The sequence below is a fragment of the Salmo salar genome, unplaced genomic scaffold (genome assembly GCF_965601325.2).
Source record: "Salmo salar unplaced genomic scaffold, fSalSal1 ptg000669l, whole genome shotgun sequence".
NCBI classification, from domain to species: Eukaryota; Metazoa; Chordata; class Actinopteri; order Salmoniformes; family Salmonidae; genus Salmo; species Salmo salar.
The window spans coordinates 125,471-138,896 of NW_027675458.1; the positions used below are offsets into that span (position 1 = coordinate 125,471).

Sequence of the window (13,426 nt, forward strand, 5' to 3'; positions counted from 1 at the left end):
AGGAAGAATGGTGGTCCTGATTCATACAGGGACAATAGGTGGACAGGAGGAAGAATGGTGGTCCTGATTCATACAGGGACAATAGGTGGGCAGGAGGAAGAATGGTGGTCCTGATTCATACAGGGACAATAGGTGGACAGGAGGAAGAATGGTGTTCCTGATTCATACAGGGACAATAGGTGGACAGGAGGAAGAATGGTGTTCCTGATTCATACAGGGACAATAGGTGGACAGGAGGAAGAATGGTGGTCCTGATTCATACAGGGACAATAGGTGGGCAGGAGGAAGAATGGTGGTCCTGATTCATACAGGGACAATAGGTGGACAGGAGGAAGAATGGTGTTCCTGATTCATACAGGGACAATAGGTGGACAGGAGGAAGAATGGTGGTCCTGATTCATACAGGGACAATAGGTGGACAGGAGGAAGAATGGTGTTCCTGATTCATACAGGGACAATAGGTGGACAGGAGGAAGAATGGTGGTCCTGATTCATACAGGGACAATAGGTGGACAGGAGGAAGAATGGTGTTCCTGATTCATACAGGGACAATAGGTGGACAGGAGGAAGAATGGTGGTCCTGATTCATACAGGGACAATAGGTGGACAGGAGGAAGAATGGTGGTCCTGATTCATACAGGGACAATAGGTGGACAGGAGGAAGAATGGTGGTCCTGATTCATACAGGGACAATAGGTGGACAGGAGGAAGAATGGTGTTCCTGATTCATACAGGGACAATAGGTGGACAGGAGGAAGAATGGTGGTCCTGATTCATACAGGGACAATAGGTGGACAGGAGGAAGAATGGTGTTCCTGATTCATACAGGGACAATAGGTGGACAGGAGGAAGAATGGTGTTCCTGATTCATACAGGACAATAGGTGGACAGGAGGAAGAATGGTGGTCCTGATTCATACAGGGACAATAGGTGGACAGGAGGAAGAATGGTGGTCCTGATTCATACAGGGACAATAGGTGGACAGGAGGAAGAATAGTGGTCCTGATTCACACAGGGACAATAGGTGGGACAGGAGGAAGAATGGTGGTCCTGATTCATACAGGGACAATAGGTGGACAGGAGGAAGAATGGTGGTCCTGATTCATACAGGGACAATAGGTGGACAGGAGGAAGAATGGTGGTCCTGATTCATACACGGACAATAGGTGGACAGGAGGAAGAATGGTGGTCCTGATTCATACAGGGACAATAGGTGGACAGGAGGAAGAATAGTGGTCCTGATTCACACAGGGACAATAGGTGGGACAGGAGGAAGAATGGTGGTCCTGATTCATACAGGGACAATAGGTGGACAGGAGGAAGAATGGTGTTCCTGATTCATACAGGGACAATAGGTGGACAGGAGGAAGAATGGTGGTCCTGATTCATACAGGGACAATAGGTGGGCAGGAGGAAGAATTGTGTTCCTGATTTTCACAATTCCTATTTTTTCTTTAGAGCTTCAGATTGAGATTGTTGTTATTCTCCAATATGTTTTTCTTCAGTGTTGCACTCTGGGTTCTCCAAGGGGAATACTCCCCCTGTTCTCCTCTTGACAGTTGTAGCACCATGCTTTTGCTGGGAATTGTCCACTGTTGGTATCTAGTTTTAGCTGAGTCCTCAGTCAGAATCCATGTGGTTCATTTCAAAGTTTCTTAAAAGATTAAAAGTACATTTAAAAAAATGCGCTCCTGACATTTCATCACAATAGGCTTCTTCAGACAATGGACAATGGACAAAAAGTAGCCAATCAAAAGCGATGAGCAGCAGCAGCATCATCAAACCAGCGAGGCTGCCGGCAAGCCCAACAGTGATGATGCTGCCGAGCTCCAGTTAGCTCCGTGTCCAGAGTCTACCCACCCTTCCACAAGCCCAACAGTGATGATGCTGCCGAGCTCCAGTTAGCTCCGTGTCCAGAGTCTACCCACCCTTCCACAAGCCCAACAGTGATGATGCTGCCGAGCTCCAGTTAGCTCCGTGTCCAGAGTCTACCCACCCTTCCACAAGCCCAACAGTGATGATGCTGCCGAGCTCCAGTTAGCTCCGTGTCCAGAGTCTACCCACCCTTCCACAAGCCCAACAGTGACGATGCTGCCGAGCTCCAGTTAGCTCCGTGTCCAGAGTCTACCCACCCTTCCACAAGCGCTGTCAGGATAATGTCTCCACAGCCCCCTCCACCCCCGACTGTTCCTGAATATCTAGGAACAGAGGAACCATCCCAGATTAGACTAGAATCCTACCGTAGACACAGGTTTTCTGTCCACAAACCTTCATTTAATAACAACTGGTTCATATGAAGAGAGTGTCTGGAATACTTGTTACTGAAGATGTGGCATTGCTGGAAGTTCTGTGTGGGGTCCATCTATTGTTCAACCCCATTAAAATGACCATAAAGTCTATATAGAACCTTTAAGTTAATAAGATCAAACTGAACTAACTGCTATCTTGAAATGTTGAAAAAGTGTTTTTAAATAGGCATCCTATCATTTGAAAATTAGTTGAAAGGCTAAGTGATTCTCCTTCTGACAAGAAGTTGACAGCCTTCAAACATAGTGCAAAAGAAGTGGGCATGAACATAGAATATTTTTGGGTAAAAAAAAAAGAATATTCAGCTGTCTTTAATAAGATCAAACTGAACTAACTGCTATCTTGAAATGTTGAAAAAGTGTTTTTAAATAGCTCAGTCTTATCACTCAATACGAGTCAAAATCTGTCACTTCCAGGACTGCTCATTTTGTCAAAAATGAAAAAATGAAAAAAATAACTACTCACAGCTGTGTTAATAGACCCAACTCAAACATCTGCTATCTTGAAATGTCCAAAAAAGGTATTTAAATGGGCCTACCAGACATCTTCTTGAGAGAAGATAAGGTCAGGGATCTCTCTGGTCACCCACAAAGCCATTTCCTCCTTTGGCCGCCTCTCCTTCCAGTTCTCTGCTGCCAATGACTGGAACGAACTACAAAAATCTCTGAAACTGGAAACACATATCTCCCTCACTAGCTTTAAGCACCAGCTGTCAGAGCAGCTCACAGATCACTGCACCTGTACATAGCCCATCTATAATTTAGCCCAACTACTTCTTCCCCTACTGTATTTATTTATTTATTAATTTATTTTGCTCCTTTGCACCCCATTATTTATATTTCTACTTTGCACTTTCTTCTACTGCATATCTACCATTCCAGTGTTTTACTTGCTATATTGTATTTACTTTGCCACCATGGCCTATTTATTGCCTTTACCTCCCTTATCTCACCTAATTTGCTCACAATGTATATAGACTTATGTTTTTACTGTATTATTGACTGTATGTTTGTTTTACTCCATGTGTAACTCTGTGTTGTTGTATGTTGTCGAACTGCTTTGCTTTATCTTGGCCAGGTCGCAATTGTAAATGAGAACTTGTTCTCAACTTGCCTACCTGGTTAAATAAAGGTGAAATAAATACAAATGTATATACTGTATTCCAGTCCTGGTTCATCCTATATAACTACTGCTGTCCACTTCATATGTATATAGTGTATTCTAGTCCTGGTTCATCCTATATAACTACTACTGTCCACTTCATATGTATATACTGTATTCCAGTCATGGTTCATCCTATATAACTACTGCTGTCCACTTAATATGTATATACTGTATTCTAGTCCTGGTTCATCCTATATAACTACTACTGTACATCTACTATTCTTCAGATATACTACAGATGTACTCCAAATTGTCTATGCATCACATCACAGTATACAGTGTATATATGTATATATATATATATATATCATTGCTTGTCCTAATATTTTCATTGACTTCTGCCCTCTGTGAGCTGGGAACACAAGCATTGTTAGATATTACTGCACTGTTGGAGCTGGGAACACAAGCATTGTTAGATATTACTGCACTGTTGGAACCAGGAACACAAGCATTGTTAGATACTACTGCACTGTTGGAGCTGGGAACACAAGCATTGTTAGATATTACTGCACTGTTGGAGCTGGGAACACAAGCATTGTTAGATATTACTGCACTGTTGGAGCTGGGAACACAAGCATTGTTAGATATTACTGCACTGTTGGAACCAGGAACACAAGCATTTCACTTCACCCACAATAACAACTGATAAATATGTGTATGTAACCAATAAAATAAAATGTGATTGTATTGTTGAAAGTGTTAGATAATTCTCAATCCGTGTTGTGTCTTGTCTAAGAACAGCCCTTAGCCGTGGTTCTGTATAATAGCCATATATCACACCTCCTCAGGACTTATTGATTTATAAGGCATTATAAAGGTGATTAAAATAATGATACATACATACTTCGTAGAAAACTGTTACCCTTCATATATTCTAACAACTCACATTTTAAGATTCATTATGTCATTTGTTCCATGTTAAGGGCTCTAACATTGGAACAAAACTATTTGTCTCCCTCTTGATGTTGCTTGCAGTTCCTCTCTCTCTTCCTGCATTCCTCTAACCCCTCCCTCCCTCCCTCTAACCCCACCCCTCTGGCAGAACCAGGAAGTCCCTCCCCCTCCCACAAACTCTCTTCTGAGGAAACGAAACTGATCTGAGTCTCTGTGTCGTCTGTCTGTGTGAGAGTGAACAACCGTCCAAATGGCTCAACAGGGAGTTCTGCTGGACCAGGACCAGTTCTGTTGTTCTGTCTGTCTGGATCTACTGAAGGAACCAGTCACCATCCCCTGTGGGCACAGTTACTGTAGGAGCTGTATTGAGGGCTGCTGGGATCAGGATGTTCTGAAAGGGGTCTATAGCTGTCCTCAGTGCAGACAGACCTTCAGTCCGAGGCCGACGCTGAGTAAAAATAACATGTTGGCTGAGGTGGTGGAGAAACTGAAGAAGACAGGACTCCAGGCTGCTCCCCCTCCTGCTCTGTGCTATGCTGGACCTAGAGATGTGGCGTGTGATTTCTGCACTGGGACCAGAAAGCAGAAAGCCCTCATGTCCTGTCTGGCGTGTCTGGCCTCTTACTGTGAGACTCACCTCCAATCTCACTACGAATTTCCTGCTTTGAAGAGGCACAAGCTGGTCAAAGCCACCGCACAACTACAGGAGAAGATCTGCTCTCATCATGACAAACTGCTGGAGGTTTACTGTCGTACCGATCAGCAGTGTATCTGTCTGATGTGTACAATGGACGAACATAAAGGCCATGATACAGTGTCAGCTGCAGCAGAGAGGACTGAGAAACAGGTAAGACCAGAACAACTTGTTGGTGACTGTCTGATAAACAAAGAATTAAAGATACAGTAGGAACTAAGGCTGTTTGAATATGAGATCATTGAAATGAAATGGATCCTCAGCAGAACAAATATGAACACAAACCTTGAGTATATAGATATGTCAACCCAGATTCTCCAGATGTATCACCATGTTATAATGTCAAACACTATTATCATTCTGAATGCCCTTTTATGAGTCCAAAGTTCAGTCTCAACCTGTTGATACATGTAGTCCTACCATAAAAACTATAATCATTCACATAGCAACAAATAAATATCATTTAGTAAATGGACCATCCATTTTTTAGACCTTCCTCTCTATGGGCCCTATGTCACATTACTATATTATTGATCTACTGGACTAATAAAGCTTGATAGCTCATTGAAGAGTGATTATCCACAGAGGCAGCTGGGGATGAGTCAGCAGAAGGTCCAGCAGAGATTCCAGGAGAGAGAGAAGGAGCTGAAGGAGCTCCAACAGGCTGTGGAGTCTTTCAAGGTGAGTATTGTTGACCAGAGGAGACACACCATTTCACCTGTCTCCTCCAGTCAGAGAGAGAGAGAGAGAGAGAGAGGTAGAGGGGCCCCTATCCAATCCCACTGACCCGACTGTTGGGAACAGGTTGTCACTGCTGAGGCAGTGAAGAAAGTAGAGGAGGATGGGTCAAGGCTGAGGGATCCTGAGAGGATCCCTGTGAGTAGTAGATCTGTGACAGCATAGAGGGATGGGCCAACCAGTGATATATGCTTCAGTAAGGTTGGCTTCTTAGTGTTCATAGCAATGGTTATCAACTGTACCGCAGAAATGGAATGTAAATCACAGAAAAAAAATATGTTTTGGTGGCAGCTGCAGAGAAGTATTTGGTCATACTAGATTTGACTTCAGAAGAGTTCCAGGGTGTGTTGAGTGGTGGTGTCCCGTCCTCCCAGGCCGTTGGCCTGGTGCAGGAGCAGATAGGGTCAAAGTAGTGGAATGGGGTAGTGGGTTTTAATGAGTGTAGGGTTAGTTGGCCTGGTGCAGGAGCAGATAGGGTCAAAGTAGTGGAATGGGGGTAGTGGGTTTTAATGAGTGTAGGGTTAGTTGGCCTGGTGCAGGAGCAGATAGGGTCAAAGTAGTGGAATGGGGTAGTGGGTTTTAATGAGTGTGGGGTTAGTTGGCCTGGTGCAGGAGCAGATAGGGTCAAAGTAGTGGAATGGGCTAGTGGGTTTTAATGAGTGTAGGGTTAGTTGGCCTGGTGCAGGAGCAGATAGGGTCAAAGTAGTGGAATGGGGTAGTGGGTTTTAATGAGTGTAGGGTTAGTTGGCCTGGTGCAGGAGCAGATAGGGTCAAAGTAGTGGAATGGGGTAGTGGGTTTTAATGAGTGTAGGGTTAGTTAGAAGGGTGTTTTTTAGTATTATCATAATTTCCCCTTTTCCCATTTTGTATCCCATAATATCATGGATTTATATTATAGTCCAGTTGAGGCAGGTGAGATGCCTTTGGATATACGACGTAATAAATTGTCATTAGCTTATTGGGTTGAAAGGCTGTGAGGTTGAGCATCCCACTGCTACTGTTCTAGATGACTGTTGGGAATATACTAGTAGACAAGGCAGTGGTTTTGGTTGGACAGTTGGAAAGCTTGCTGATGAGAGTAGTTTCAGGGAGTTGGAGGTTGGCCCTTTCTGTGGTGATAGGGGATGTTCCTCCATGGTTACTCCCAGATCCTGTTGTTGATCTAACCTTGGTAGACAAAAGGAAAAGATTGGGTCAGAAGTCAGTGATAAAGGGAAACTGGTTGACAATTACATTGGTAGAAGTTGTTATGCTTTTTTACCTCTTTTCACAGATGGATCCAAGGGCCCAGATAGTGGGCCCACAGGAGCAGGTGTTTACCTTCCTGAATGTGATGTGCAGATATGTAGAAGACTAACAGATGAACTGTCAGTGTACTCAGTTGAACTGTTGGTGATAATAGTTGTCCTCCAGTGGGTGGAGGACGTACAGCCTGTTAGAGTTATAGTATCCTCAGATTCTCTGTCTGTATTGAATAGTTTATCATCTGGTAAATCTATTAGGAGTGACCTACTATTGGAGGTATTAATGTTATTATGGAGAAATGAGAGAATGGGTCTAGTAGTGAGATTCTGCTGGGTCCCAGCACATTCAGGTGTGGAATGGAATGAAATTGTAGACTAGTTAGCTAAAATAACTTTAAAACAAGATATAATATATATTAATGTTCCACTGGGTACAGGTGAGGACAAATGTGAGATCAGAGACATTTGGGGGGGTTGGAAGGGATTTGGGGGATGGGGAGGGTCTATTAGAAGTTAGTAGGGATCTTTTTTATTTTCTCAGAAGTACTGAGTTAGGTAGGAGGATTTAGAAATGGTGTAAACCGTGATTGAACACACTCCAGCACAGTAGGAGGCGCCATGCTCCTTTAACGTTGGTTTGAGGACCGCCATTATACCATAGAAGAAGAAGAAGTTGGTAACGTGAGGTTTTGTCGTTCGTGAAGAGTGCAGCTATTCTTTTGCCTATTTTCCAAATGTATTTTGTCATGGTGGGAGGGTTTGTTTATTGGTTTCCGCTGTTTATCGGTTAGAGTTGAGGAGGGAGTAGGGTAGTTTGATGTCCTCAACCGAGTGGAGAAGAAACGCTGTCTCTTCAGGTGCGTTGTGGAGAATGGTGTGGAGGAATTATTGATCCTGGTCGGTGAACAGGTGGGAGAGGAACATATACACTCTGTATCCAGAATGAACAAGGCGGTGGTTGTGGTAATGTAAAAGGTGAGTCTTGTTACCCGGCTAGTTACCAGTATGATTTATGTGAGGGGTGTGTTGGTGCTGATTTCGACAAGAGTAGTGGTGTCTAATCTGCCTCCGTTTATTACCACTGAACAGATCCGTAAAGAGTTGGTTCGTTTTGCTAAATGTGGAAGTGTTTTTCTGAACGAAATTCAAGGTTAAACAGGGGAGGGGTGGTACACAGGGTTTGTTAGCACACAGGAGCCCAGTGATATAATATTATATATATATAATATTACTATATGTCCCAGCTGTTTGCTGTGGTTTTGAAGTAATTCTCTTCCCAGCCCGTGTTAACCTTGTAGGTTTACCTCAGGTAACTTATTAACTATCCTTGTAGGTTTACCTCAGGTAACTTATTATTAACTATCCTTGTAGGTTTACCTCAGGTAACTTATTATTAACCATCCTTGTAGGTTAACCTCAGGTAACTTATTATTAACTATCCTTGTAGGTTTACCTCAGGTAACTTATTATTAACTATCCTTGTAGGTTTACCTCAGGTAACTTATTATTAACTAACCTTGTAGGTTTACCTCAGGTAACTTATTATTAACAATCCTTGTAGGTTTACCTCAGGTAACTTATTATTAACTAACCTTGTAGGTTTACCTCAGGTAACTTATTATTAACTCTCCTTGTAGGTTTACCTCAGGTAACTTATTATCAACTATCCTTGTAGGTTTACCTCAGGTAACTTATTATTAACTAACCTTGTAGGTTTACATCAGGTAACTTACTATTAACTAGGTTACAGCTACTTGGTGAGGAAGCTCACTGTTCACCTGGTTATAGATTGTAGTGACCTACAGGGATGGTTGGCGCAAAGCCTTCAAACGTTAAACATGTTCTGGTCATGGTTAACTGTATATATATTTTTTTTATATATAAAAAGGTGTAAATTCTCAAGAAATCGCATGTCCCTGTCCTCTTTTTCAAGATGTGGCCGATTTAAACAGTCAGAAGAAAGAATAAAAAGAAATAACCTTTTTTTATTTGTTTCTAAATGGCTGCTGGGTAATATGATAATCGTTGAAATCTGTTGGTTCGTAGGCATCAAATAGAGAGAATGCTGCGCAGGTTCACTGAGTTGTAAACCTAATGGATAGGTGGAGATCATTGATTTGTAGCTCTGACTCAGTTGCTACCTCAGATTATGAGCCTATCAAGTGTGGTGAATGAGGTATGTAGTTCCCACAGAAGACCACAGGGAGGAGCAAGAGAGATATAAACCCATACAGTTTATCTCTTTAAATACCCTGAACCTAACAATCAATCTAATGTATTTATAAAGTCCTTTTTACATCAGCAGATGTCACAAAGTGCTGTACAGAAACTCTAACCCTACGTATAACCTGTTTTATCCTGAACCCTAATTCTAGGGTAGGGTAGCCTAGAACCCCTTTAGAAACTATTATAGTAATAATATTATGTTAGTAAATACCATTATAGTACTAAATAGGTTCTATTGTTATTTTTTTAATAAAACCTATGTATAGTACTTAGCATTTAACTGTTTTTTTGTTATTTTATTATATTTATTATTTAGAGGAGTCTGTCTAAATAATGAAAAGTTAAGTTACTGCTACACTTTTTAATGAAACCTTTATTTAACCAGGTGGGCCAGTTGAGAACAAGTCCTTTATTTAACCAGGTAGGCCAGTTGAGAACAAGTCCTTTATTTAACCAGGTAGGCCAGTTGAGAACAAGTTCTCATTTACAACTGCGACCTGGCCAAGATAAAGCAAAGCAGTGTGACACAAACAACAACACAGAGTTACACATGGAATAAACAAACGTACAGTCAATAACACAATAGAAAAGTCTATATACAGTTGTGCAAATCAGGTGTGTTGAAAACAATCAGAACATCAACTTTAGACCATTGAAAGTTCCCTACTAGTCATATACATGTGGAATATGGTATGATGATAACATTCCCCTCTCTCTGTCAATGTGTTTGTGTGTCTGTAGTGAATATATAGTGGAGGTTGTTCTGCCTCCAGAGACCAAGACCAGAGAACAGTTGTTACAATGTGAGTCTCTTTATTGTGAAGTAACTAACAGTCTCTCTTTTTACTGCCACTCCTAACAATCCCTCTAGAAATATATAGCAATAGTAGATCTAATCAAAGACTGGGTATCTATCTGACTCCTCATATTTCTCTGATTTGATCTCTGCTGTGCTCTAATCAAAGACAGGGTAGATACAGTATCTGACTTAACTTATTGTTCTGACTCCCCTCATTGGTCTCTGCTCTTCTCCCAGATTCCTGTCAGCTCACACTGGACCCAAACACAGCAGACACACTCCTCTCTCTGTCTGAAGGGAACAGAAAGGTGACCTATACAGACCAAGTCCAACCATATCCTGACCATCCAGACAGATTCACCAACATAGTCCAGGTTCTGTGTAGAGAGGGTCTGTCTGGAGCTGCTGTTACTGGGAGGTGGAGTGGACTGGGGAGTGGGTTTATACAGCAGTCTCATATAAAGACATCAGCAGAACAGAGAAAGGTAATATATTTGGATTCAATAACAAGTCCTGGAGTTTAAAGTGCTATAGAGGTGGTTATTATTTCAGACACAATAATGTTAAGACTAAAGTATCAGGCCCTCAGTCCTCCAGAGTAGGAGTGTACCTGGATCACAAGGCAGGTACTCTGTCCTTCTACAGTGTCTCTGACACAATGACCCTCCTCCACAGAGTCCAGACCACATTCACTCAGCCCCTCTATCCTGGGTTTAGGCTCTATTATAATAGTACTGCTGAGCTGGTTAAACTGTAGTAGGGTCCACATAGATACTAGTCATGCTGGTGTAGTCTATAGCTGAGCTGGTTAAACTGTAGTAGGGTCCACATAGATACTAGTCATGCTGGTGTAGTCTATAGCTGAGCTGGTTAAACTGTAGTAGGGTCCACATAGATACTAGTCATGCTGGTGTAGTCTATAGCTGAGCTGGTTAAACTGTAGTAGGGTCCACATAGATACTAGTCATGCTGGTGTAGTCTATAGCTGAGCTGGTTAAACTGTAGTAGGGTCCACATGGATACTAGTCATGCTGGTGTAGTCTATAGCTGAGCTGGTTAAACTGTAGTAGGGTCCACATAGATACTAGTCATGCTGGTGTAGTCTATAGCTGAGCTGGTTTAAACTGTAGTAGGGTCCACATAGATACTAGTCATGCTGGTGTAGTCTATAGCTGAGCTGGTTAAACAGTGAGCTGGTTAAACTGTAGTAGGGTCCACATAGATACTAGTCACGCTGGTGTAGTCTATAGCTGAGCTGGTTAAACTGTAGTAGGGTCCACATAGATACTAGTCACGCTGGTGTAGTCTATAGCTGAGCTGGTTAAACTGTAGTAGGGTCCACATAGATACTAGTCACGCTGGTGTAGTCTATAGCTGAGCTGGTTAAAACTGTAGTAGGGTCCACATAGATACTAGTCACGCTGGTGTAGTCTATAGCTGAGCTGGTTAAACTGTAGTAGGGTCCACATAGATACTAGTCATGCTGGTGTAGTCTAATAGCTGAGCTGGTTAAACTGTAGTAGGGTCCACATAGATACTAGTCATGCTGGTGTAGTCTATAGCTGAGCTGGTTAAACTGTAGTAGGGTCCACATAGATACTAGTCACGCTGGTGTAGTCTATAGCTGAGCTGGTTAAACTGTAGTAGGGTCCACATAGATACTAGTCACGCTGGTGTAGTCTATAGCTGAGCTGGTTAAACTGTAGTAGGGTCCACATAGATACTAGTCACGCTGGTGTAGTCTATAGCTGAGCTGGTTAAACTGTAGTAGGGTCCACATAGATACTAGTCACGCTGGTGTAGTCTATAGCTGAGCTGGTTAAACTGTAGTAGGGGTCCACATAGATACTAGTCACGCTGGTGTAGTCTATAGCTGAGCTGGTTAAACTGTAGTAGGGTCCACATAGATACTAGTCATGCTGGTGTAGTCTATAGCTGAGCTGGTTAAACTGTAGTAGGGTCCACATAGATACTAGTCATGCTGGTGTAGTCTATAGCTGAGCTGGTTAAACTGTAGTAGGGTCCACATAGATACTAGTCATGCTGGTGTAGTCTATAGCTGAGCTGGTTAAACTGTAGTAGGGTCCACATAGATACTAGTCATGCTGGTGTAGTCTATAGCTGAGCTGGTTAAACTGTAGTAGGGTCCACATAGATACTAGTCATGCTGGTGTAGTCTATAGCTGAGCTGGTTAAACTGTAGTAGGGTCCACATAGATACTAGTCATGCTGGTGTAGTCTATAGCTGAGCTGGTTAAACTGTAGTAGGGTCCACATAGATACTAGTCATGCTGGTATAGTCTATAGCTGAGCTGGTTAAACTGTAGTAGGGTCCACATAGATACTAGTCATGCTGGTGTAGTCTATAGCTGAGCTGGTTAAACTGTAGTAGGGTCCACATAGATACTAGTCATGCTGGTGTAGTCTATAGCTGAGCTGGTTAAACTGTAGTAGGGTCCACATAGATACTAGTCACGCTGGTGTAGTCTATAGCTGAGCTGGTTAAACTGTAGTAGGGTCCACATAGATACTAGTCATGCTGGTGTAGTCTATAGCTGAGCTGGTTAAACTGTAGTAGGGTCCACATAGATACTAGTCACGCTGGTGTAGTCTATAGCTGAGCTGGTTAAACTGTAGTAGGGTCCACATAGATACTAGTCACGCTGGTGTAGTCTATAGCTGAGCTGGTTAAACTGTAGTAGGGTCCACATAGATACTAGTCATGCTGGTGTAGTCTATAGCTGAGCTGGTTAAACTGTAGTAGGGTCCACATAGATACTAGTCATGCTGGTGTAGTCTATAGCTGAGCTGGTTAAACTGTAGTAGGGTCCACATAGATACTAGTCATGCTGGTGTAGTCTATAGCTGAGCTGGTTAAACTGTAGTAGGGTCCACATAGATACTAGTCATGCTGGTGTAGTCTATAGCTGAGCTGGTTAAACTGTAGTAGGGTCCACATAGATACTAGTCACGCTGGTGTAGTCTATAGCTGAGCTGGTTAAACTGTAGTAGGGTCCACATAGATACTAGTCACTCTGGTGTAGTCTATAGCTGAGCTGGTTAAACTGTAGTAGGGTCCACATAGATACTAGTCATGCTGGTGTAGTCTATAGCTGAGCTGGTTAAACTGTAGTAGGGTCCACATAGATACTAGTCATGCTGGTGTAGTCTATAGCTGAGCTGGTTAAACTGTAGTAGGGTCCACATAGATACTAGTCATGCTGGTGTAGTCTATAGCTGAGCTGGTTAAACTGTAGTAGGGTCCACATAGATACTAGTCATGCTGGTGTAGTCTATAGCTGAGCTGGTTAAACTGTAGCCTACTATAGATACTAGTCATGCTGGTGTAGTCTATAGCTG

General features: G+C 42.6%; 1 pseudogene; it reads left to right on the forward strand.

Annotated features, from left to right (window-relative positions):
• Positions 1–4,544: 4,544 nt before the first annotated feature.
• LOC145877054 (E3 ubiquitin/ISG15 ligase TRIM25-like) lies at positions 4,545–6,208 on the forward strand (annotated as a pseudogene).
• The last annotated feature ends 7,218 nt before the right edge of the window (positions 6,209–13,426 follow it).